This window comes from Dendrobates tinctorius, unplaced genomic scaffold (assembly GCF_039654945.1).
Source record: "Dendrobates tinctorius isolate UK_male_01 unplaced genomic scaffold, ASM3965494v1 ptg000051l, whole genome shotgun sequence".
NCBI lineage: Eukaryota > Metazoa > Chordata > Amphibia > Anura > Dendrobatidae > Dendrobates > Dendrobates tinctorius.
The window spans coordinates 1,403,483-1,428,251 of record NW_027361719.1 but is presented as its reverse complement, the minus strand read 5'-3'; the positions used below and the strand labels follow the sequence as shown (position 1 = coordinate 1,428,251).

Sequence of the window (24,769 nt, the reverse complement as noted above, 5' to 3'; positions counted from 1 at the left end):
AATCCGCTGCGGATCCGCTGGAAATCTGCATCGTGTGCACATGGCCTGAGTGATATCTGTAATTTGTATGTAACCCCTTCTCATGTACAGCACCATGGAATCAATGGTGCTATATAAATAATAATAATAATAATAATAATAATAATAATAATAATAATAATAATAATAATTTGCCTGCATAATTTTCTGCACAGAATCTGCACCTCTTGGCAGAAAACGCAGGTAAAAATCCAAGCGTTTGTGATGCATTTTTCATGCGTTTTTGATGCAGATTTTCCTGCGTTTTTTTCATGCGGATTTGTATGCGTTTTTGCAAGTTAAATAAAGATATGTTATTTAACAAAAAACCCACACTTAATGAAGTGTGTCCAACCCACACTTCATTACACACACAGATAGACAGACAGATATGGGATAGATAGATGATAGATAGATCAATATATATTATCTATAGTTCTGTCTACCTACCTCATTCCATTTATCTATCTATCTGTCTATCTATCTATCTATTTATCTTATTCCTTCTATCTCTCTTCTATCCATTTCTGGGGTGGCTGCGGGCTGGTATTTGTAACCGGGGGGGGGAGCCATTATCCATTGCCCCTTCCTAGGCTATGAATATCAGCCCGCAGCTATCTGCGGTAGCCTTTCTGGCTATAAAATATAGTGGGAACCCACGTCATTTTTTGTGGGCTTCCCCTATTTTAATAGCCAGTAAAGGCTATGCAGACAGCTGCGGGCTGATATTCATAGCCTGGGAAGGGGCCATGGGTATTACTCCCATCCCAGGCTACAAATATTGGCCCCTGGCTTTCCCCCTCTGGCGCAGAGCCACACCACTTTTTTTTCAAAAAAAAATATATGGCTATATATCTATAGATATATCTATGGATATATTGATGGATATATCTATAGATATATCTTTGGATATAGCCATAGATCTATCCATAGATATATAGCCATAGATATATCCTTAGATATATAGCCATAGATATATCCTCAGATATATAGCCATAGATATATCGTCAGATATATAGCCATAGATCTATCCATAGATAGATCTATGTATTCTATCTATCTATAGATCTGTCTATGTATCTATCTGTGGACGTTTTTAAAAACGGATCCGTCAAAAAACGGATGGAAAAACGGATCTGTCGCATCAGTTTTTCACAATCTGCGACGGATCCATCGATCCGACGGATTGTGACTGATGCCAAAAAAATATGTAAAAGCAGCCTTAGGCCTCTTTCACACATCCGGTGTCAGGGGTCCGTTGAAAAGCCGGGCCGCCGGATCTGGCCTGCAGCGGTGACACCAGATGTACATGCGGCGCCTGATGCGGCTTGGATGACATTTAAAAGGAACCACAGCATCGGGGGACAAGAGAGCCAGCCGGAGAGAGATCGGGAGACGAGAGAGCAGCCAGAGAGACAGCGGGGGACGAGAGAGCAGCCAAAGAGAGAGCGGGGGACGAGAGAGCAGCCAGAGAGACAGCGGGGGACGAGAGAGCAGCCAAAGAGAGAGCGGGGGACGATAGAGCAGCCAGAGAGATAGCGGGGGACGAGAGAGCAGCCAAAGAGAGAGCGGGGGACGATAGAGCAGCCAGAAAGACTGCGGGGGACGAGAGAGCAGCCAAAGAGAGAGCGGGGGATGATAGAGCAGCCAGAGAGACAGCGGGGGACGAGAGAGCAGCCAAAGAGAGAGCGGGGGACGATAGAGCAGCCAGAAAGACTGCGGGGGACGAGAGAGCAGCCAAAGAGAGAGCGGGGGATGATAGAGCAGCCAGAAAGACAGCGGGGGACGAGAAAGCAGCCAAAGAGAGAGCGGGGGACGAGAGAGCAGCCAGAGAGACAGCGGGGGACGAGAGATCAGCCAAAGAGAGAGCGGGGGACGAGAGAGCAGCCAGAGAGACAGCGGGGGACGAGAGAGCAGCCAAAGAGAGAGCGGGGGACGATAGAGCAGCCAGAAAGACAGCGGGGGACGAGAGAGCAGCCAAAGAGAGAGCGGGGGACGATAGAGCAGCCAGAAAGACAGCGGGGGACGAGAGAGCAGCCAAAGAGAGAGCGGGGGACGATAGAGCAGCCAGAGAGACAGCGGGGGACGAAAGAGCAGCCAGAGAGACAGCGGGGGACAAGAGAGCAGCCAAAGAGAGAGCGGGGGACGATAGAGCAGCCAGAAAGACTGCGGGGGTTGAGAGATCAGCTAAAGAGAGGTATGGAGCGTATGGAGAGAGAGAAGGGGAGGGGGAGAGAGAGAGAGATGCGCGCCGGGCACTTGTGGGGTTAAAACTTACAGTGCCCGGGCATGCGCTGTTGAAAAAGCCGGTCTGGCGCTGCAAAAAAACGTTGCAGCCAACGTTTTTTGCAGACGCCGGACGGCGCATGTTTGCCGTATCCGGTAAAACCCGGAGGCGCCGCATGTCCATCCGGCACGATGCGGCAATCATTACATTCTATGTGAAAAAACCGGATCCAATTACGGATCAGGTTTTCACAATTTTCGCCGCTTCGTGCCGGATTTAAAAAAAAACGGATGTGTGAAAGTAGCCTATGTGTCACTCAGTCACTGTCAATGTAGCAATGTAGCTTGTAGTCCCATCGGACGATGCCTGCATAAATACATATACACACAGCTCGCAGACCCCCGGCAGAAGCCCCAGTGACTGCGAGTGTTTATGAGTAGTGAGCCGAGCCTCCAGTGCTTGCCACGCAGTGAAGGGTTAATCCGTGCAGCCCCGCCCCACCGGTGACAGTGCTGCCTGTGACTGGGGCACGGACCGTGCTGTCAGCTGCTGCCTCCTCCCACTCCGGGACATTCCCCTCTCTCCTCCCGGCCGGGGAAACTTGTCACGTCCTTTCATGTGTTTTCCCCCAGTTCCTGTGACTGGAAGCTGCGTGTACAGAGGGCGCAGGAGCCGTGGGGTCCGGACAACAAGGTAATGCCCTAACTACAGCACTGAGTACCGGGGACTGCCTCTGCTCCGGGCACAGACACGTTACTGTCACTGACATTCACTTCTTCCTATGTCCAGAGCTTGTAGTAACTGGATGCGGCTGGTGCGAGGCAGCATGTATGGCAGGGAGGTGTGTGCTGGGAGTAGTAGTGCGCTCAGCCTGCCGGCTCCTCCATGATACAAGGTGCTGCTGTCACTTCTACAGCCGCTCTGTCACCTACTCATCAGCCCTGAGACGTCCGCAGAGGTCTCTGTTGTGGGACATCTCTAATGTAGAAATCCCAGAGAGAACTTGTGTCAGGACCAGAGAGCTGCTACAGGGTACAGGGGCGCCTTCCCCACCTGCACAGGGGCGCCATTCTCACCGGTGCACCATCCCCACCTGCACAGGGGCGCCATTCTCACCGGTGCACCATCCCCACCTGCACAGGGGCGCCATTCTCACCGGTGCACCATTCCCACCTGCACAGGGTCGCCATCCCCACTGGAGCGCCATCCCCACCTGCACAGGGGCGCCATCCCCACCTGCAAAGAGGCGCCATCCCCACCTGCAAAGAGGCGCCTTCCCCACCTGCACAGGGGCGCCATTCTCACCGGTGCACCATCCCCACCTGCACAGGGGCGCCATCCCCACTGGAGCGCCATCCCCACCTGCACAGGGTCGCCATCCCCACCTGCAAAGAGGCGCCATCCCCACCTGCAAAGAGGCACCATCCCCACCTGCAAAGAGGCACCATCCCCACCTGCAAAGAGGCGTCATCCCCACCAGGGCGCCATCCCCACCTGCACAGGGTCGCCATCCCCACCGGGGCGCCATCCCCACCTGCACAGGGTCGCCATCCCCACCGGGGCGCCATCCCCACCTGCACAGGGGCACCATCCCCACCTGCACTTTTCTCCCCAGAAATGTCTCATCTGTCCGACGCATTTCCATCTATTAGGTTTTTTTGTCCGTTTATATTACTTTTGACTTTTTTGTTCTGCGCTGACTTTATGGAGATTGTAATTCAATGACCATTAAAAGGGGAGATGTCAGACAAAATTGCTCAAGTCACCATTCTCACTAATTCTGGGCACTGCCACTGGCAATGTCCGGCACTGGGATGTGATTTTACTGTGCCACTAGAAAGTGAGGGGAGCGCAGGAGTAGGCAAGGGTATATATATGCACTTCTGCTCTGGGGTCTGGATTTTAGGCATAGACTGATCTGGTGTCTGGATTTAGCAGTTTGGTCGGGGAAGTGTGTTTAGGAATAGTCTTAGCTTGGGGTCTGTATTTAGGGGTAGTCTTGTCTGGGTGTCTGTATTTAGGGGTAATCTTATCTGGGGGTCTGTAATTAGGGGTAGTCTTATCTGGGCGTCTGATCTGGGGGTCTGTTTCTAGGGGTAGTCTGATTTGTGGGTCTGAATTTAGAGGTAGTCTCATCTGGGGTTTGTACTTAGGGGTAGTCTGATCTGGGGGTCTGCATTTAGGGATAGTCTCGTCTGGCATCTGAATTTAGGGGTAGTCTGATATGGGGTCTGTTTTTAGGGGTAGTCTGATCTGGAGTCTGAATTTAGTGGTAGTCTCATCTGGGATCTGTATTTAGGGATAGTCTGATCTGGGGTCTGTATTTAGGGGAAGTCTCGTCTGGGGTCTGTATTTAGGGGTAGTCTGATCTGGGGTCTGAACTTAGGGGTAGTCTCATCTGGGAGTCTGTATTTAGGGTAGTCTCGTCTGAGGTCTGAATTTAGGGGTAGTCTCATCTGGGAGTCTGTATTTAGGGTAGTCTCGTCTGAGGTCTGTATTTAGAGGTAATCTGATCTGGGGTCTGAATTTAGGGGTAGTCTGTATTTAGGGGTAGTCTCGTCTGGGGTCTGAATTTAGTGGTAGTCTCATCTTGGGGTCTGTATTTAGGGTAGTCTCATCTGAGGTCTGTATTTAGGGGTAGTCTCATCTGGAGTCTGTCTTTAGGGGTAGTCTCGTCTGGGGTCTGTATTTACAGGTAGTCTGTATTTAGAGGTAGTCTGATCTGGGGTCTGAATTTAGGGGTAGTCTGATCTGGGGGTCTGTATTTAGAGTAGTCTCGTCTGAGGTCTGTATTTAGGGGTAGTCTCATCTGGAGTCTGTATTTAGGGGTAGTCTGTATTTAGGGGTAGTCTCATCTGGAGTCTGTATTTAGGGGTAGTCTGTATTTAGGGGTAGTCTCGTCTGGGGTCTGTATTTACGGGTAGTCTGTATTTAGAGGTAGTCTGATCTGGGGTCTGAATTTAGGGGTAGTCTGATCTGGGGTCTGAATTTAGAGGTAGTCTCATCTGTGGAGGTGTGTATTTAGGGGTAGTCTCTGATCTGGGGTCTGAATTTAGGGGTAGTCTCCTCTGGGGGTCTTTACTTAGGTGTAGCCTCGTCTGGGGTCTGTATTTAGAAGTAGTCTCATCTGGGGTTCTGTATTTAGGGGTAGTCTGATCTGGGGTCTGAATTTAGGGGTAGTCTCGTCTGGGGTCTGTATTTAGAGGTAATCTCATTGGGAGTGTATTTTGGGGTAGTCTGTTCAGGGATCTGCATTCAGGGGTAATCCCAGCTGAGGTCTGTATTTTGGGGTAGACTGCTCTGGAGTCTGTATTTTGGGAATAGTCCGGTATGGAAGCCTCTGTTTATTAGTTTGTTCGGGGGGGAGGAGTGGTCTGCTTAAGAATTGTCTGTTCGGGGCTCTGTATTTAAGGGTATTCAGCTCTGGAGTATATTTTTAGGCATAGTCTGGCCGGGGGGTCTAGATTAGTATAGTCTGATTGGGGTCTTTATTTAGTATTTTGGTTGAGAGATTTGTCTGGGGGTCTAGTTTGTGAATAATCTGGTCAGGGCACGGTGGGGGGGTTGTGTTTATTTAGAAATAGTCGGTTCTGATGTCTGTATTTAATGGGGCTATCCAGTGATTCAGTGAAGATAAGTTATTGTCTACCCTGTGGATAGGTGATAACTTATTTTCTATGGAGCTGCTGAAATAAGGGAATAAATAACGGTAAGTTGCGGTTGGGCATATACAATAACGGGCATAAAAAGTGCCCGTTCTGCCAATCGGTGCAGGTCCCAGCGGTTTGACCCCCAACAAGCTATAAGTTATCTTTTCCAAAGGGTCTGTATTTGACTACTTTAAGGGGGCTGGTTATATTAGGGTTTATGGTATTTATTTTCTGCCATTATGTCTGGAGTTTGAATCACCTCTCCAGCGTTTTTTTTTAATTTTACTAATGTAAGTTGACTGCCCCTGGTCATATACTTACCGGCTGCTGTGTGTAGCTCTTCCCGGAGCCAGTCAAGTCCCGTGTCGCCATCTTCTGACCACAACTTCTGACTGACCGGAAGCCACATATAACAGTCACAAGTTTTATTCTGGCTAAAAGAATTAGGGTTCTCTCCCACTTGCGATTAAAGGGAATCTGTCACCCCTTTTTTCAAATATGAGCTGCCGGCACCGACATCAGGGGCTTATCTACAGCATTCTGTAATGCAGGGCCACTGCAAAATAACACATACCATGTGATATATACGTTTCTTTACAAGGGGTCCCTATGGTGGACGGATGCCTTGGCATCTATCCTGACTGTACACATTGTCGGATGCATACCGCCTAAGCGTATGTGCCTGACAACAGTGATTTGACAATCACAGACGGTAGGGACGCATCAAGTTGTCAGCTTAAAGGGGTTTTCCAACCAACAAAGTTAATTTTAATCAATAGATCTTTGAATAATAATAATAATAATAATAATAATAATAATAATAATAATAATTTCCACAATTAGATGTGTTTAAATAAAATGTTCCTGTGCTGAGATAATCTTATAAATGTGCCCCTGTGCTGTGTAATGGCTGTGTCTGACCGTACAGGGACATGGTCTGATCACACCACAGCTCCTGGGCAGGGAGGACGACAAAGAGAGTATACAGACAGGACAGCAGGAGATCGCAAATGATTCTCTCAGGTAAAACATTGCTTAAAGGGAACCTGTCAGCAGGATTGTGCACAGTAACCTACAGACAGTGTCAGGTCGGCGCCGTTATACTGATTATAATGATTACACCAAAAAAGAAAACAGATGGCACTCACCGGTTAAAACCTTCTTTATTCCAATACTTTAAAACATTGGCATAGGGAGGATGGGAGCGGGAGTGGAAATGACGACAGCCGTTTCGCACTGCAGTAGCGCTTCTACTGGTCTCACAGGAGAGTCCAGTAGAAGTGCTACTGCAGTGCGAAACGGCTGTCGTCATTTCCACTCCCGCTCCCATCCTCCCTATGCCAATGTTTTAAAGTATTGGAATAAAGAAGATTTTAACTGGTGAGTACCATCCGCTTTATTTTTTTGTGTAGCCGCTGTGACTAATTGTTTTGGAGTGGCACCCCGGTTTATGGAGCACTTCCTATAGTACGCATATTTGCAGTACCAGCTTACACAGCTATTAGTGCAATGAATGAGTTTCCCGGCTGTGCGGATTAACACTTTGTTGGAGATACTGATTATAATGATACCTTGGTTGGTGAAATCCATTTTTTGTTTGTTCTTTAATCTTTATTTTCAATTTTGAGTTAATGATGTGCTCGTGCTCCGGGGCGGCCTGTGGGGGGTCTTCATGTGGTGCTCTGCTTAGCTATTCATAATGCAGACTGCTGCCCCCTAGTTTACATAATGAATATTTGTACATGCTTAAAAAAAGAACAAAAAAACTTCTGCAGGCAGGTGCCAACCATGGCACCTGCTTTGCAGCATAGTTGCATGTTTCATGTGCCAATAATACATTTTCTTCATATTATTCAGCTAGAAAAAAAAGAATCAATTTGAAAATGGGGCCCGCAGCGCCTGCGCAGTAGCAGTTATCGGTGTATACAGCTGTGATATGATAGCTGCTACTGCGCATGCGCTGGCGGCGCCATCTTACTGGAGAAGGAAAAAAATATTCCTCCTCCAAGATGGCGTTTTATAGATGCACTGCAGTAATCATGATCAGAAATTTTATTTGGTCATGTATATTTTTTATATGTTGATTTACAACACATAAAAGGCTAAATAGACAGCTGTGGGGAAATATTAATAGGCTGGGAAGGGGCCATGGATACTGGCCCCCTCCCAAACTAAGAACATCGGCCATCCAGTGCCCCCAAAACTGCAGTTGCTCACTACAAGTCTCATCAGAGTCGTCTGGTCACGCAGATTGCAGTGGGACCAGGCGACGATGATGAGAGACCGATTCAGCACCCGGTGTCTGGGAACAGCACTAACTGTACTGCTTTTACCAGACGCCGGTACGTGTCACACAGATGACACACGGATGTTATCATTGAGCATATGTAGAGGACATATTGCAGTCGATGCTACCAGTAAAAACTAGACATGCAGAAAAAAAAATCACTGTATATCAGATATTGGGGTACAAACTTATTCCAACCAAATCACAGCCAATTATTGTACCATGAAAAGTTATTAAAATATACCTTTTAATTCATTAATTAAAACACTATAAAAAAAAAGAAATTAATCAATACCAACGTGACAATAATCACATATAAAACCAAGTGGGAATATAATTTATCCCTATTATTATTCCTTAATTTCTCTCCTACCTAGCAGTGGAGGTTGGCACCCTAAACCTGCGCAGATGGCGCCCCCACTCGTTGGCGGCTGACCTTTCTCACCCCATTGCACTCTGTAATATGAGGAAACAAGTGGTATAATCAAGATTAGATCTTACACTTCCTATATAAATGTTATTATCCAGGAGCCTAAAAAAAGGTGAATTTAGAATAACAACGGGAGGTTGATCCATACAGTACTCGTGATCTACTGATACAAAAAAAGTCATCACTAGGATGGGGGTATCATTCCTGGAGAGATCCCTCTTGGATGGTATATGACCTCAAAGACTGATGTATCAGATACTGATGTTATCCTCATGTGCTGGCAGTACAACAGCCTATTAAAGGTGTCATATATAGAGAAAATCCCTTATGGCCCGCCACTAATATACAGCTCAGGTGCCTTCCCAATCCAAGTAGGCAAAGTCAGATAAATCTTATATAATGGGGTGCCCCCTCAATTATCTTTAGGCGGAATCAAGGATCTTAACTTCCTTTAAACTACGCATGCCCGGCCGATTTTTCCTTGCATGCATTTTAACCCTAAATGGCAGTCTGGAAGCTGCGAAAATTTCTCTCTCTCTCCCTCCCCCCTCTCTCCCTCTCTCTCTCTACTTTTCCAGACCACTGTTCCTTTAAATTTCCTGCACTTAGCAGCTGCAGCAGATCCGCCAAGAAAACGGATCCGGTGCATCCGTTTGTTACAAAGCGGAAATGGATCCGTTAGTTCACACTTTGGCGGTTTGCAACTGACATCAAACAACTGAAGTGTGAAACAGGCCTTAACAATCCCGCTCGGTGATAGGTGCCATCTGATGAGAACCATTCGATGATTTTCAGAGAGGAAGTGCCCCCATAGTAACCTCAGTAAATCTCATACCCACTGTGCTTTTTTTACGATGCATACACTGTAGTGCGTGTATCAAATCCGTAACATGTCAATTTTGTGTACAATGTGGTGAGTTAGGGTACAGTCCCACAACGAGCTTTTGGTACGTTTTTGACGCTGTGTGTTTTTGCTTCGAAAATGCAGTTTCTTACATTTCTAGCACACTGGATGGGATTGTGCTTCTTCTTAACACTGAGTAAACTGACCTGCAGTGCGTGTTTCAAATCCGCAGCATGCCAATGTTTCTTGCGGACACTCTCAGTTTTCTGTGCAGATTTTCTCCATAGACTTACATTAGATGCGGAAAATCTGCAGCAAAAAAAAAAAACGCACATGAATTTTGAGTGTGTTTCCGCCATGGAAACCCATCAAAAATGCTTATAAACCCGCACCTAACTATAGAATTAAACTTTTGTCAAAGCAAAAAACCAATAAGTATCAAAAACAAAGCCGCTTTATTTAAAGAAAGACACACCAAACAGAGACAAAATAACGTAGCGTCAAAAATGAGAAAAACAACGTAAACACTAAGGGTATATGCACACGTTGCGGATTCGTCTGCGGATTTTTCCATGCGGAATCTGCAGAATCTGCAGGTCAAAATGCCTGCGTTTTACCTGCGGATTTCTAACAGATTTAGTGCTGATTTCGCCTGCGTTTTTACACCTGCGGATTCCTAGAATGGAATAGGTGTAAAAACGCTGAGGAATCCGCACAAAGAATTGACATGCTGCGGAAAATAAACCGCAGTGTTTCCGCGCGGATTTTTCCGCAGCATATGCACAGCGTTTTTTTCCATAGGATAACATGGTACTGTACATCCCTTGGGAAAACTGCTGTGGATCCGCAGGGCCTATCCGCTGCAGATCCACAGACGAATCCGCAACGTGTGCACATACCCCTAAAACTCAATGAAAAAATGCAAATAACCTAATTTAAGCAATAGGTGCAGAAATTCTGCAGCCTCAAAAACTCACCAAAGCTCATCATGGGAACATGGGCTTATACGCAGATTTTCTCCATAGATTCTGCACTGGATGCAATCTATCCAAATGTAAAAAAAAATCACATGGGTTTTAAGAGCATTTCTGCTTTGGAATTGCACTAAAAATACATGAAATTTTGTCAACGCCAAGGAAGAAGTATCAAAGTATCAAAAACAACGCAGCTTTGTTAAAAACATGACACACTAAAAAGAGACCAAAAACTACAGCGTCAAATACATGATAAAAACGCATGTAAAAAAGTATGTGTGTCGCCCCAGAGGGTTCAGTCGCTACAGAGGGGAGGAGTCAGAGTTTGGTAAGCTGTGGTCTGAGAGTCCAGAGAGCAGTCTGTTGGAGGGAGAGGTAGGAGACAGACAGTCAGTGAAGAAGGAGTCGGATGAGGAGATCGAAGCGGAGTGCCACTTGTCTCCAGACTGAATTAATAGAGAGAGGGAGAAACTCTAGAAGTAGAGGAAGAAGAGGTCCTAGGGGCATGGATAGTGAGCCGTCCATCCGTGGGGCCCATATCCATGCAGACCGTAGTCAGGTGGAGGGACCAGGTCGCGGTGAGGGGACCGGCTCCAGCTAGTGGAGAAACTAAGGACTCAGCTAGAAATCCGGAGGCGGTAGACATTGCAAGTGCTACAGCCACATCCACACACATTCGCTGAAAAAGCAGACATATAGGATCCAGGGGTCTGACCAACGTCGCACGACAAGATCTGAGTCTGCTGGCTTGGGACACTTGTGTGAAGGCGCGGGGCAGGAGAGGTGGTAGCCAGCGTAGGGAGATGGCCAGGAAAGGAACATCTGAAAGGGGGTTCTGATACGGTGTACCCCAATTTACCTGGGATCTGACTCGACCACGGACCCCAAGGACACAGCACCCCGGCTGGGGATTGTAACATCGAAACTATGAGTAAAACCTGTGAAGACTGCACCCCGCTGTGTCCTCCAATTTATTACTGCGTCACTTGCCCTGCACTACAACCACCATTATTTCCAACACCATAACTGCCCTGGGGAATAGCTCTGCCTGTGGAGAGCTGTACCCACTCTGCTGCATCAACAATCACCCCAGTGGACTGAATCTGCAGTGTAAGCTAACACCTTACTTGCCGAGTACTACAGGTGGCGTCATGAATTCTGTCATATAAACTTTATTACCCTATCATCTTCATTTGTCATTGGACGCCCAGGGCCACGGACCGGGTCACTGCTGCCGTGACACATCCCCTTAAGAACCGGCCCGGTACCGAGTATCCCCACGGCCCTGGCGGGCGCTCCAAATGCACTCCAAAGAATTTACTTAATGGGTGCAGAAATGGTGCAGAAAATCTGCAATATCAAAAACTCACCGTAAGCTTACCATGGGAACATAGCTTTAGGAGACCCTGACAAATCCCACACTGTAGCTCTGGATTATAGCATTAGAAAAAAAAACAATAAAAAAGCGATATAAGGTTACAGAGTTCATAGGTGATTATACTGTATGCTTTAAAACACGTGGAAAAATTAATTTACGCATTATTATGCCTCATCTCTGCTTTTTTGTGTATATATTTGTGATATTTCAGATTCTTTGTGGTACCATGCCTGACAAAGAGACCTAAGAAGTCTCAAAAGCTGGATTTGTAGCATCATTGATTTTATTTTAGTTAGGTATCATAACTACAGCATAATTATTGTGTTTTTCCCACTGAGAAGAACCTTTTTTCAACTGGCTAAGGCCGGTTTCACACGTCAGTGTCTCCGGTATGTGTAGTGACAGTTTTCTGTACCGGAGACACTGACACACGTAGACCCATGCAAATGAATGGGTCTATGCACATATCAGCGTGTTTTCACGGACCGTGTGTCCGTGTGCAAAACACGCAGACATGTCCGTTTTCACCCGGACACACGGGCCGCAAAACGTGCTGCACACGGAGAACAGTGCACACTGTCCTCCGTGTGCACAGACGGCTGCCGGGGAAGTAACACTACTGTAAGCCACTGTTCCCCGGCGGCAGGTGCTGAACGCGGCTGTCATTCTCCCCTGCTCTGCTGGCGAGCATAGGAGAATGAATGAATGAAAAACCCGACATGGGTTCCCCCTATGTTTTTAAACCATCCCGGCAAAACTCACAGGTGCGGACTGCTATTCTCAGGCTGGTAAGAGGCGATGGTTATGGGCCCCCCCAACCTAAAAACAGCAGCCCGCAGCTTCCCTGAAAAGGCGTATCTATTCTGGAGCTTTGCTCTGCTCTTACCACTTGCCCTGTAGCGGTGGCAAGTGGGGTTAATGTCACATTCCTATTATAAGGTGACATCGAGCCTACGGCTAAGTAATGGAGAGGTGTCAATAAAACACCTATCCATTACTAATCCTATAGTTGGTAAAGGGTTAAATAAACACCACACAGTAAGAAAAAATGAAATCACACACCACACAGTTTTGACATCTTTATTATACTGCTAATCCAAGCGACGCCCTCTTTCTCCTGCAAAAAAATAAAATAATAAACCAGGAATATTCCATACCTGTCCGGCGTTCAGTCCCACGGCGTAATCCATATCTGGGGAATGTACTGTGCTAATGCGACCGCTCCGTCTGTAAACTATTGGGGAATGAATGAGAAGCAGCGGGCACAGTCTCAGTAACTAGTGGTGACATCACTGAGTCTGTGCTCACTGCCGGCATCAACTCCTGTGACCTCAAGACCGTGGGAGAATTCAAGTGATGAGTTCACAGTGACATAGCTTGAACTGCCGTGACCTCATCACTTGCATTCTTCCTCGGTCCTGAGGTCACAGCAGATCAGTTTTACATTCATTCATTCTCCTCTGCTCGCGCTGATCGCGGCAGAGCAGGGGAGAATGGATGAAAGCCGCGTTCAGCACCTGCCACCGGGGAACAGCGCTTACAGTAGCGCTTCTTCCCCGGTGGCTGTCCGTGTGGTACTGATGCGGCACACGGGTGGCACATGGTTGCCACACATGTGTCCCACGTAGTACACACACGGACACTGATTTCTCCGGCACCGTTTTTTCCGGTACCGGAACTATCAGGATGTGAGAAACCGGCCTAACACTGTACCAAACTTTTTTTTTCTTATAATATACTTACTGTTTCTCTTAGAAGTACAAATACTTCCCAGTGAAAACAAACTTTAAAAGTACATCATCTTTAAAAAAGTAAATGCTTCATACGATATCTGTGCACTTTCAGAATACCGTATACTGTATCTAAAATCAACGTACTGCCATTTTCGGATAATGATGATAACTCTGAGAGCTATGGTTTGGAGATTCTCTCTATTTCTATACATTGAATTTTAAATGAAGACATAAGTGAAATGTTCCTATTATCTGCTTTCAGCTTTTGTAACAGAAATACGGAAAGTTTAGAAAACTTCTGTTTGTAAGAAGTCTATAGACTTATGTTAATGTACAGTCAAAATTTGTAATCTCTTATGATTTCTTCTACTTCGTACTCCGAATGTACAACATGTGCACAATTAGTCAAAATTTTTATTTTTGTTGATTAATTTGATTATTGAACAACTACAGCGTTGTCGATCTATCCAAAAGATTAATAAACTGTCATGATCTCAGTGCGGGTTTGACTCGCACACGTGGGGTTAATGTTTGGAACCAGTGCTGATGACTGGCATTTCTGGGGTTAAAGGTTGTGATCCTGATGCAGGCTTACCTGCACACCTGGGGCTATGATTGTGGCCTCTCCCTGGTTCTGGGGAGGCTTCTTATAGCTTCAGGACGCTCCCATCCCTGTCAGTTATACTCTTGCCCTTGGCATTGTGTGGTGACCCCTGAGTGTGTTTGTGCTGTGTTCTGGTTGCTTGATTCTCTGTGTATGACTCGGTCTGTTCCCTGGATATCGCTTTGGATTCTGCCTGGTACCTCCTATGTCTGTTTGGTTTTGATCTCTGCTTGGCCCTGATTATCCGCTCTGTCTCATCCCTGGTACTGTACTGTGATCCTGTGTATGACCTTTGGCTTTGTCTGACCTCCCGTCTGTTTGTCCCTCCTGTACTCCGTTTGCCCGTACTGTTGTGACCTCCGTTTTGCCTGACTCTGAGTTGTACTGTCATATCTGAAAGCAGGACCCTAAGCCACGCCCCCTTGCAGTCACATGACCATAGGTCCCGTGCAAGCTTGTTCATTGTCAGTGTCCGCAGGTCCCGTGCCTCCTTACTTTCCAGCGCTGACTGGACCCTGACACTATTAGCTTGTAGCACGCATTGTCACCTCTGCTGCCCTGCTTCCCAGGTAACTCTTAGCACTGCTTCTGTACTCAGGACACGCGCACTGGCTCTATGAGCAAGTGTAGTGCGGTGTCTCTGACATAAACTTGAACATTTAGAAAGTAAAAGTGGACAATTGGACCAAAATTCGCGGACAGCCCCAAATTTTCTCTGTGTTGTATTGAAAACAGTTTTGAGATCTTTATTACTTGGGTTGTTTTCTGATTTGGTATCCTTAAGGGCGGTTTATGTTTAGTAGTTTTGTTGTCTGGTCTTTGGTATGTATGTCAGTCCTGGACAACTACTTTTCTCAATGTTCTTTTTATTGAAAAGATTTAAATGTAACAAACAGTGTTTGAGAAAGGAGCCATATCAGCAGGGGTGGATTAAGGGTAGCCAGGGCCCCGGGCTGTTCAGACTCTGTGGGCCCCCCGGTCATGTGACGGGGTCGGGAAGTCACTAGTTGTCATGACGCATACGGTGCATCAAGGGGCGGGAAGGGGTTAAATACTGAGGTAAAAAAACCTCTGCAAATACGCAACGTGTGCACGAGGCCTCACAAATACTGAGGTAAAAAACACCAAATGCTCAGCGTGTGCATGAGGCCTTATAAATACTGAGGTAAAAACTCACCAAATACTCAGCGTGTGCACAAGGCCTTACAAATACTGGAAGGCTTCCACCCAACATTTAGTCCTGACTCACCTGTACTAACATCGAAACCAGCTAATAGTCTGCAATCACCTGCTGATCTGGACCCATGACCTGTCAGACAAGTTACTTCACATGAGTCACACAGAGGCTTCTGCTTCATGAACTTCCCCAGATAGAAGAAGCAGCCTCCGATATGCAGCCTGTGGCCGGATACACAGGAAGAGATGCTCCTTGTCACAGGCTGTGCCCAACATGTCAGCAGAGGGGTTAACACCACAGACAAGTCGCCGTCTCCTCACACACTGGACACGACGCTGCATCTGGCGACGAACAAGCGCACATTGCACAATGTTAGTCATGTCCCAGATGTTCAGCATGTGGAGGACCAAGGGGGAACCAAAAAAGACCCCAGGATTGGAACAGGAGCATGGGAAAGTGGATGGCGGTCGGAGGGGCAGGGTTTATATAGGGGTCGGAGTAAGTAAATATATATATATGCGGGCAGCGCACACATGCTCCGCTCCGTACACCTCGTACACGCGCGGCTCCACTCCGTAAACAAACGGCTCAGCTCTGTACACACAGGGCTCCGTTCCGTACACCTTGTACACAGACGGCTCCGCTTCGTACACCTCGTACACACGCGGCTTTGCTCCGTACACACATGCGGCTTCGCTCCGTACACCTCGTACACACGCGGCTCCGCTCCGTACACCTCGTACACACACGCGGCTTTGCTCCGTACACACATGCGGCTTTGCGCCGTACACCTCGTACACACACGCAGCTTCGCTCCGTACACCTCGTACACAGACGCGGCTCCGCTCCGTACACCTCATACACTCACGGCTCCACTCCATACACCTCACACGCGCGCAGCTGTGCTTCGTACACCTCGTACACGTGCAGCTCTGCTCCGTACACGTCGCACACGCTCAGCTCCGCTCCATACACCTCGTACACACACGCGGCTTTGCTCCGTACACACATGCGGCTTTGCGCCGTACACCTCGTACACACACCCAGCTTCGCTCCGTACACCTCGTACACACACGCGGCTCCGCTCCGTACACCTCATACACACACGGCTCCACTCCATACACCTCGTACGCGCGCAGCTGTGCTCCGTACATCTCGTACACGTGCAACTCTGCTCCGTACACCTCGCACATTTGCGGCTCTGCTCCGTACACGTCGCACACGCTCAGCTCCGCTCCATACACCTTGCACATTCGCGGCTCTGCTCCGTACACCTCGCGCACACGTGACTCCATTCACCCTGTAAACCCTTCCTGACCCCACACATAATTCCCTCATCCAGCACCATGAGAACCAGAACAGCAGTCCCACATACAATACATTGAGGGACTGTGTGCACAGGACCTGTGATGAGGTCACAGGAGGGGAGGAGTCAGGTGTCACATGATCAGGGGCCTCCACTGAAAGGCCCCTGATCATGTAACCCCTGACTCCTCCCCTCTTGTGACCTCATCACAGGTCCTGTGCACACAGAGCAGGGATTTATTAGTAAGGGGCTGGCGCTGCGGTGGCTGGTGGGTCTGGGAGGGGGAGGAAGGGGTCGGTAAATGGGGGGGCGTGGCGCTATGGTGGCGGATTATATATAATGAGGCAATTTTCCTGGGACTGGTGGGCCCCCCCACACCACTTGCCCCTGGGCTACCGCCCAGATTGACCTCATTATAATCTGCCTCTGCATATCAGTAATAGGAGCATTAATAAGTACTTCTGGCAAAGTTTACAAAGGCAATTTTTGTGTACAAAACTCAATCACTGCAAACAAGAGAGTTATATAAACTTTCAATATTTGTTGGAAAGAATGAGATAAATAAACCAAAGAGAATCAGGGAAAAAGAAGTGAAGGGAAGGAGCAGAAGGGAGGGGGAAAAGTTGAAGAGGGGGGATGGGGGAGTAGGAGTAGCACCTTGGACAACTACTTTTAATGATCATGTGATGACTAATTGCAGCCTGTTTGGTTCTCCTTAATATGCATGGATTGACACAGCATTCAGATATGCCAAAAGCAATAACACTGACCTGTTTTCTTTATTTTAAGGCTGTGTGCACACGTCCAGAATTCCCGCGGATTTTATGCAATTTTGCCGCATTTTTTGCCGCGAAAACACTGCAAAAACGCATAAAATAAGCAGCCCATTGAATTCAATGGCATTCCGCACATGCTGTACTAATGCTGCGTATTTTTCCGCTGCAAAATCGCTTCGCGGAAAAATATGCAGCATGCCCATTCTTTGTGCGGAATCGCGTGAATTCCGCACACATAAGAATGCATTGTTCTGCTTACTTTCCGCATGTGGCTAGGCCCACCATGCGCAAAGTAAGCGGAAGATGTTACCCAGGGTCTGGAGGAGAGGAGATTCTCCTCCAGGTCCTGGGTACCATATCCCTGTAAAAAAAAAAAGAAATGGTGATATTCTCACCTTCCGGCGTCCCGCGCAGCGTCCCCAGGCCTCAGCGATGATCCCGGCAAGTCCCGTTCCCAGCGATGCCTTGCGACAATGACCTTTGATGAAGTCGCGGTCTCGCAAGACCGCTATGTCATCAAAGGTAATTGTCGCAAGGCATCGCTGGGAACGGGACTTACTGGGAGCATCGCGAGGATCAGGGACGCTGCGCGGGATGCCGGAAGGTGAGAATAATACAATTACCGGGACTCCCTGCAGCATCAGTGACGTCAGCAGGAGTCCCTGCAATTTAATACAACGAATTAACCCCTTAAATTAACCCCTAAAACTCCATAATTTAACCCATAAACCCTCATCTAATTAATAGTGATAGACATAACAAAAAAAAACATGAAATGAAATGGTTAACTATATGTAAACCATGTGTCATTTCATGTCGGGCAGGAGAATAAATATCCAAAAGCCAGCAAATGTTTCTGCGGCTATTCTGCTATGATGAACTGTATGAATGTGAAATACCGTATATGTATAAATGCGTCTCTATGACATTTATAAAATATATATATATATATATATATATATACTGTATAATCTGTCTAGATCGATTCATTCTATGTGTGGGGAAACCTGTCATTGGGCTCCATTATATGTCCATTTTGCTATCCTGCGAGAAAATCTCGCCAGACGGATGTCAAAAGGATCCTTACATGCGATTAAAATCGCATCAATGAAGAAGCCCCCACTCATGCTAACAATCCAAAACTCACAAATACAGACCTCAGGACCCATAACAGAACAGATACAGTCATATGTTAAAGTTTGGGCACCCCTATTAATGTTAACCTTTTTTCTTTATAACAATTTTGGTTTTTGCAACAGCTATTTCAGTTTCATATATCTAATAACTGATGGACTCAGTTATATTTCTGGATTCAAATGAGGTTTATTGTACTAACAGAAAATGTGCAATCTGCATTTAAACAAAATTTGACTGGTGCAAAAGTATGGGCATCATTTTCTTGATTTGAACACTCCTAACTACTTTTTACTGACTTCCTGAAGCACTAAATTGGTTTTGTAACCTCATTGAGCTTTGAACTTCATAGCCAGGTGTATCAAATCATGAGAAAAGGTATTTAAGGTGGCCACTTGCAAGTAGTTCTCCTATTTGATTCTCCTATGAAGAGTGGCATCATGGGCTCCTCAAAACAACTCTCAAATGATCTGAAAACAAAGATTATTCAACATAGCTTTTCAGGGGAAGGATACAAAAAGTTGTCTCAGAGATTTAACCTGTCAGTTTCCACTGTGAGGAACATAGTAAGGAAATGGAAGAACACAGGTACAGTTCTTGTTAAGCCCAGAAGTGGCAGGCCAAGAAAAATATCAGAAAGGCAGAGAAGAAGAATGGTGAGAACAGTCAAGGACAATCCACAGACCACCTCCAAAGACCTGCAGCATCATCTTGCTGCAGATGGTGTCACTGTGCATCGGTCAACAATACAGCGCACTTTGCACAAGGAGAAGCTGTATGGGAGAGTGATGCGAAAGAAGCCGTTTCTGCAAGCACGACACAGAGTCGCCTGAGGTATGCAAAAGCACATTTGGACAAGCCAGTTACATTTTGGAAGAAGGTCCTGTGGACTGATGAAACAAAGATTGAGTTGTTTGGTCATACAAAAAGGCGTTATGCATGGAGGCTAAAAAACACAGCATTCCAAGAAAAACACTTGCTACCCACAGTAAAATTTGGTGGAGGTTCCATCATGCTTTGGGGCTGTGTGGCCAATGCCGGCACCGGGAATCTTGTTAAAGTTGAGGGTCACATGGATTCAACTCAGTATCAGCAGATTCTTGACAATAATGTGCAAGAATCAGTGACGAAGTTGAAGTTACGCAGGGGATGGATATTTCAGCAAGACAATGATCTAAAACACTGCTCCAAATCTACTCAGGCATTCATGCAGAGGAACAATTACAATGTTCTGGAATGACCATCCCAGTCCCCAGACCTGAATATCATTGAACATCTGTGGGATGATTTGAAGCGGGCTGTCCATGCTCGGCGACCATCAAACTTAACTGATCTGGAATTGTTTTGTAAACAGGAATGATCACAAATACCTTCATCCAGGATCCAGGAACTCATTAATAGCTACAGGAAGGGACTAGAGGCTGTTATTTTTGCAAAAGGAGGATCTACGAAATATTAATGTCACTTTTATGTTGATGTGCCCATACTTTTGCACCGGTCAAACTTTGTTTAAATGCAGATTGCACATTTTCTGTTAGTACAATAAACCTCATTTGAATCCAGAAATATAACTGAGTCCATCAGTTATTAGATATACGAAACTGAAATAGCTGTTGCAAAAAACAAAATTGTTATAAAGAAAAAAGGCTAACATTAATAGGGGTGCCCAAACTTTAACATATGACTGTATCTTTCTTATTGCAGACCTTTCTCACTGCAGAGAACCTTCAGAGGAAAACCCCCTGTATACATTCCTCAAATCCTTCTTAAACATTGCAAAGAGCCCAACTTTATACACTCAGCATATTCCATCAAAGGCATCCCCTAGCATTGCAGTCCCCTCCCCCATATATTACTATAGGCATCCCTCAGCATTGTATATCCCCCCCCAAATCCCAAGATGCATATATCCCCCCAGCATCTCCCCCTTCAAGTTCCACTGCAGGCATCCCCCCGAGCATCGCATTCTCCTCCAAGTCTCACCACAGGGGTGCCTCCAGCATAGCACAGCCCCCAAAATCTTACCACTGGCGTTCCCCCAGCATTGCACACACCCTAAATCCCACCACTGGGAACTCTAAGAATTGCACACGCCCTCAAATCCCACCATAGGCATCCCCAACATTGTGCACACACACCCAAATCCCGCTCAGGCATCCCCCCAACATTGTACACCCCCCCCCAAAGTCCATCCTGAGACATACCCCCAGCATTGGACAGCCTCCCAAATCCCTCCACTGGCATTACAAATCTTTGTGTACTCCCCAAAATCCACCACAGGCATCTCTGAGCATTACGGCCACCCCCCAAATCCCACTACAGGCATCCTCCCAGCATTGTACACTCCCTCCCATATTCTACCACAGGCATTACTAAGCATTGTAGACTCCCTATATTCTGCTACAGGCATCCCCCCAGCATTACAGACCCCTTCCTCCTCCCAATCCTATCACAGGCATCCCCTTGCCAAATCCTCCACAGTCATTACTAGGCATTGTACAACCCCTAAATCCACCAACAGGTATCCCCCAGCATTACAGATCCCCCCCCCAAGCAGGCATTTCACAGCATTACAGTCCCCTTATCCCCCAAATCCCATCACAGGCATCCCCCCCAACATTGTACACCCCACAAATCACCCGACAGGCATCCCCCAGCATTGACTCCTTCCCCCCCAAATCCCATCACAGGCATCCTCCAGTGTTACAGACCCCCCCACCCCAAATCCCACCACAGGCATCCCCCAACATTACAGACCCCTTTCCCCCCAAAAAATCTCACCCCATGCATCTCACTCTTCACCTGCAGCTTCTCCTTGATGCAGTGAACGGTGAGGGGTAATGATGGAGCGTGCACCTCTGTCACATCTCTCCCGAGTTCCTCAGACAGATGAAGCGCTGCACTCTGGAAGGGAAGTGACGCCTACAGCATGTGAGGGAAATGGCGGCACGCCTACCAGGAGCCCATGCATCCTAGCACCTAACGTTTGTGCTGTGCATGCCAGCTTCTGTCGCACATGTGCAGCACAAACTGCAGGAACATTTAAAAAAAAAAAAATCACGGGCAGTGCTTTATTCTGATGGACTACGGATGGCAGAGAAAACAGCCTGGCTATTATGGACGGTTGGCAATGTAGAATAGTGGTTTGGTTTCGTCCTCCTTTGCCTCGCTCGGCCATGTCTCTGAGCACCTTGTACTTCTGGGCCTCCAGGGAGGCTGCAGTTCTGGAATATGACAGCACTGGAGGATAATGGCTTCCTGGTCGCTTCATGTTTGATTCTTCTCAGATCTTTTTCAGTTACTGTGTATCTTTTTTTGGCAATCCAGTTGAATTTTTGCAACAAAACATTCGATGGTTCTGTGATCACGCCCCAATATCTTAGCAATTTCAATAGAGCTGCGTCCCTCTGTAAGACGTGTAACAATTTTTGACCTTTCAGAGTCAGTGAAATCTCTTTTTTTGCCACATTTTGCCTGAGGAACAGCAGCTGCTTAATAACTGTGCCCACCTTGATAAAGGGTGTTGTATCCTTAGGCCTCACCCATCTCATTACACATATACACATCACCTGATCTGCTTCATCCAGTCAGCATTCACAGTTATACAGCTTGGAGTTGGAAAATCTACATACAAATGATGATATGGTCAAAATACTCACTGGCCTAATACTTCTGCACACAATGTACACCTGCACTCCATGGCCCCGATTCATCAAAACTGGAATCAGGAGCCTAACTCATTAAATGAATCAGTCGAGGTGTGAACTGGCGTGCGCTTCGGTGAGCCTCACTACACTTCTTACTCCAGTCAGGGCTTTGGTGAGCCTCACTACACTTCTTACTCCAGTCAGGACTTCGGTGAGCCTCACTACCCTTCTTACTCCAGTCAGGGCTTTGGTGAGCCTCACTACACTTTTTACTCCAGTCAGGACTTCGGTGAGCCTCACTACCCTTCGTACTCCAGTCAGGGCTTTGGTGAGCCTCACTACACTTCTTACTCCAGTCAGGGCTTTGGTAAGCCTCACTACACTTCTTACTCCAGTCAGGGCTTTGATGAGCCTTACTACACTTCTTACTCCAGTCAGGGCTGTGGTGAACCTTACTACACTTCTTATTCCAGTCAGGGCTTTGGTGAGCCTCGCCACATATCTCACTCCAGTCAGGGCTTTGGTAAGCCTCACCACATATCTTACTCCAGTCAGGGCTTTGGTGAGCCTTGCCACATATCTCACTCCAGTCAGGGCTTTGGTGAGCCTCGCCACATATCTTACTCCAGTCACCCTGGAGCCTCGCCACATATTTCACTCCAGTCAGGCCTTTGGTGAGCCTTGCCACATATCTCACTCCAGTCAGGGCTTTAGTGAGCCTTGCCACAAATCTTACTCCAGTCAGGACTTTGGTAAGCCTCACCACATATCTTACTCCTGTCCCTAACTGGAGTAACGTTTTTTGTGCAAGAAACGTCTCAGCTCATCATGAATTAGATGAGCCATGACATCACACCACACTCTTTAAGGCTTCTTATGCCAGAATTCTGGAGTAAAAGCCCATTTATCAAATAGTCAGAGAAGAAGGTAAACCATGAGCAGGGCCGCAGCTATAATGAGGCAAGTTGAGCCAGGTGCTGAAGCGGCAGGGGGCGGCATTATGTGCTCCTCTACCCGCAGCACCTACAATTTAGCCTCTGCACGCTCATGCTACGGTTGTGCAAGAGGCTGTAATTGATGAGATCACAGGGGGGGAAGGAGTCAGGGCCCCCTGATCATGTGACCCCTGACTCCTCCCCTCCTGTGACCTCATCACAGGTCCTATAGTCGCTCCTCTCCTCATCTGTAGCGTCTTCAATCCAGATATCATGTGACCCTGACTCCTCCCCTCCTATGACCTCATCACAGGTCCTGTGCGCATCAGCCCTTGTTTTATGCAGGACTCTGCTGTCTGTGCTGGCTATCATCGTCCTGGATGAGGGAAGTTTATTTGTGGGGTCAGGGGGGTTTACAGGGTGTATGTAGCAGAGCCGCGAGTGTGGGAGGTGTACGGCGCAGAGCTGCAAGTGTACGAGGTGTACGGAGCAGAGATGTGTACGGAGTGGAGCTGTGTGTGTACACGGAGTGGGGCCGTGTGTGTGTGTGTACGAGGTGTACGGAGCAGAGCCGCAAGTGTGCGAGGTGTACGGAGCGGAGTCGTGTGTACGAGGTATAAGGAGCAGAGCCGCGTGTGTACGAGGTGTACGGAGCGGAGCCGCTTGTGTACGAGGTGTACGGAGCAGAGCCGTGTGTGTACGAGGTGTACGGAGCAGAGCCGCGTGTGTACGAGGTGTAAGGAGCGGAGCAGCGTGTGTACGAGGTGTAAGGAACGGAGCCGCGTGTGTACGAGGTGTAAGGAGCGGAGCCGCGTGTGTAAGAGGTGTAAGAAGCGGAGCCGCGTGTGTACGGAGCGGAGCCGTGTATGTGTACAAGGTGTACGGAGCGGAGCTGCGCGTGTGGGAGGTGCACGGAGCAGAGCTGCACATGTTATAGAGATGTGTACGGAGTGGAGCTGTGTGTGTGCACGGAGTGGAGCTGTGTGTGTGTACGAGGTGTATGGAGCAGAGATGTGTACGGAGTGGAGCTGTGTGTGTACGCGGAGCTGTGTGTGTACGTGGTGTATGGAGCAGAGCCGCGAGTGTGTGGGGTGTGCGGAGCTGTGTGTGTGCGAGGTGTATGGAGTGGAGCCACGTGTGTGCGAGGTGTAAGGAGCAGAGCCGCATGTGTACGAGGTGTACGGAGCAGAGCCGTGTGTGTACGGAGCGGAGCCGTGTGTGTACACGGAGTGGAGCCGTGTGTACGGAGCAGAGCCGTGTGTACGGAGCGGAGCAGCGCGTGTGCGAGGTGTACGGAGCAGAGCAGCGCGTGTGCGAGGTGTACGGAGCGGAGCACCGCGTGTGCGAGGTGTACAGAGCGGAGCAGCACGTGTACGGAGCAGAGCCGCACGTGTACGAGGTGTACTGAGCAGAGTCGCGTGTGTGTGAGGTGTATGGAGCGGAACCGCGTATGTACGAGGTGTATGGAGCAAAGCCGGATGTGTACAAGGTTTATGGAGTGGAGCCATGTGTGTACTGAGTGGAGCCGTGTGTGTGCGAGGTGTACAGAACGGAGCCGTGTGTGTATGAGGCATAAAAAGCGGAACCGTGTGTGTATGATGTATGCGGAGCCATACGTGTACAAGGTGTATGGCGGTGAGCATTCATAC

At 47.8% G+C, this 24,769-nt stretch overlaps 1 protein-coding gene across 1 annotated transcript in view; it reads left to right on the top strand.

The window, feature by feature from the left end:
- Positions 1-2,805: 2,805 nt before the first annotated feature.
- Positions 2,806-24,769, top strand: part of VDR (vitamin D receptor) — a 251,234-nt gene continuing 229,270 nt past the window's right edge. The window contains exon 1 of the mRNA XM_073576675.1: positions 2,806-2,938. The gene's annotated coding sequence lies outside the window, so the exon portion shown is untranslated. The remainder of the gene's footprint in view (positions 2,939-24,769) is intronic.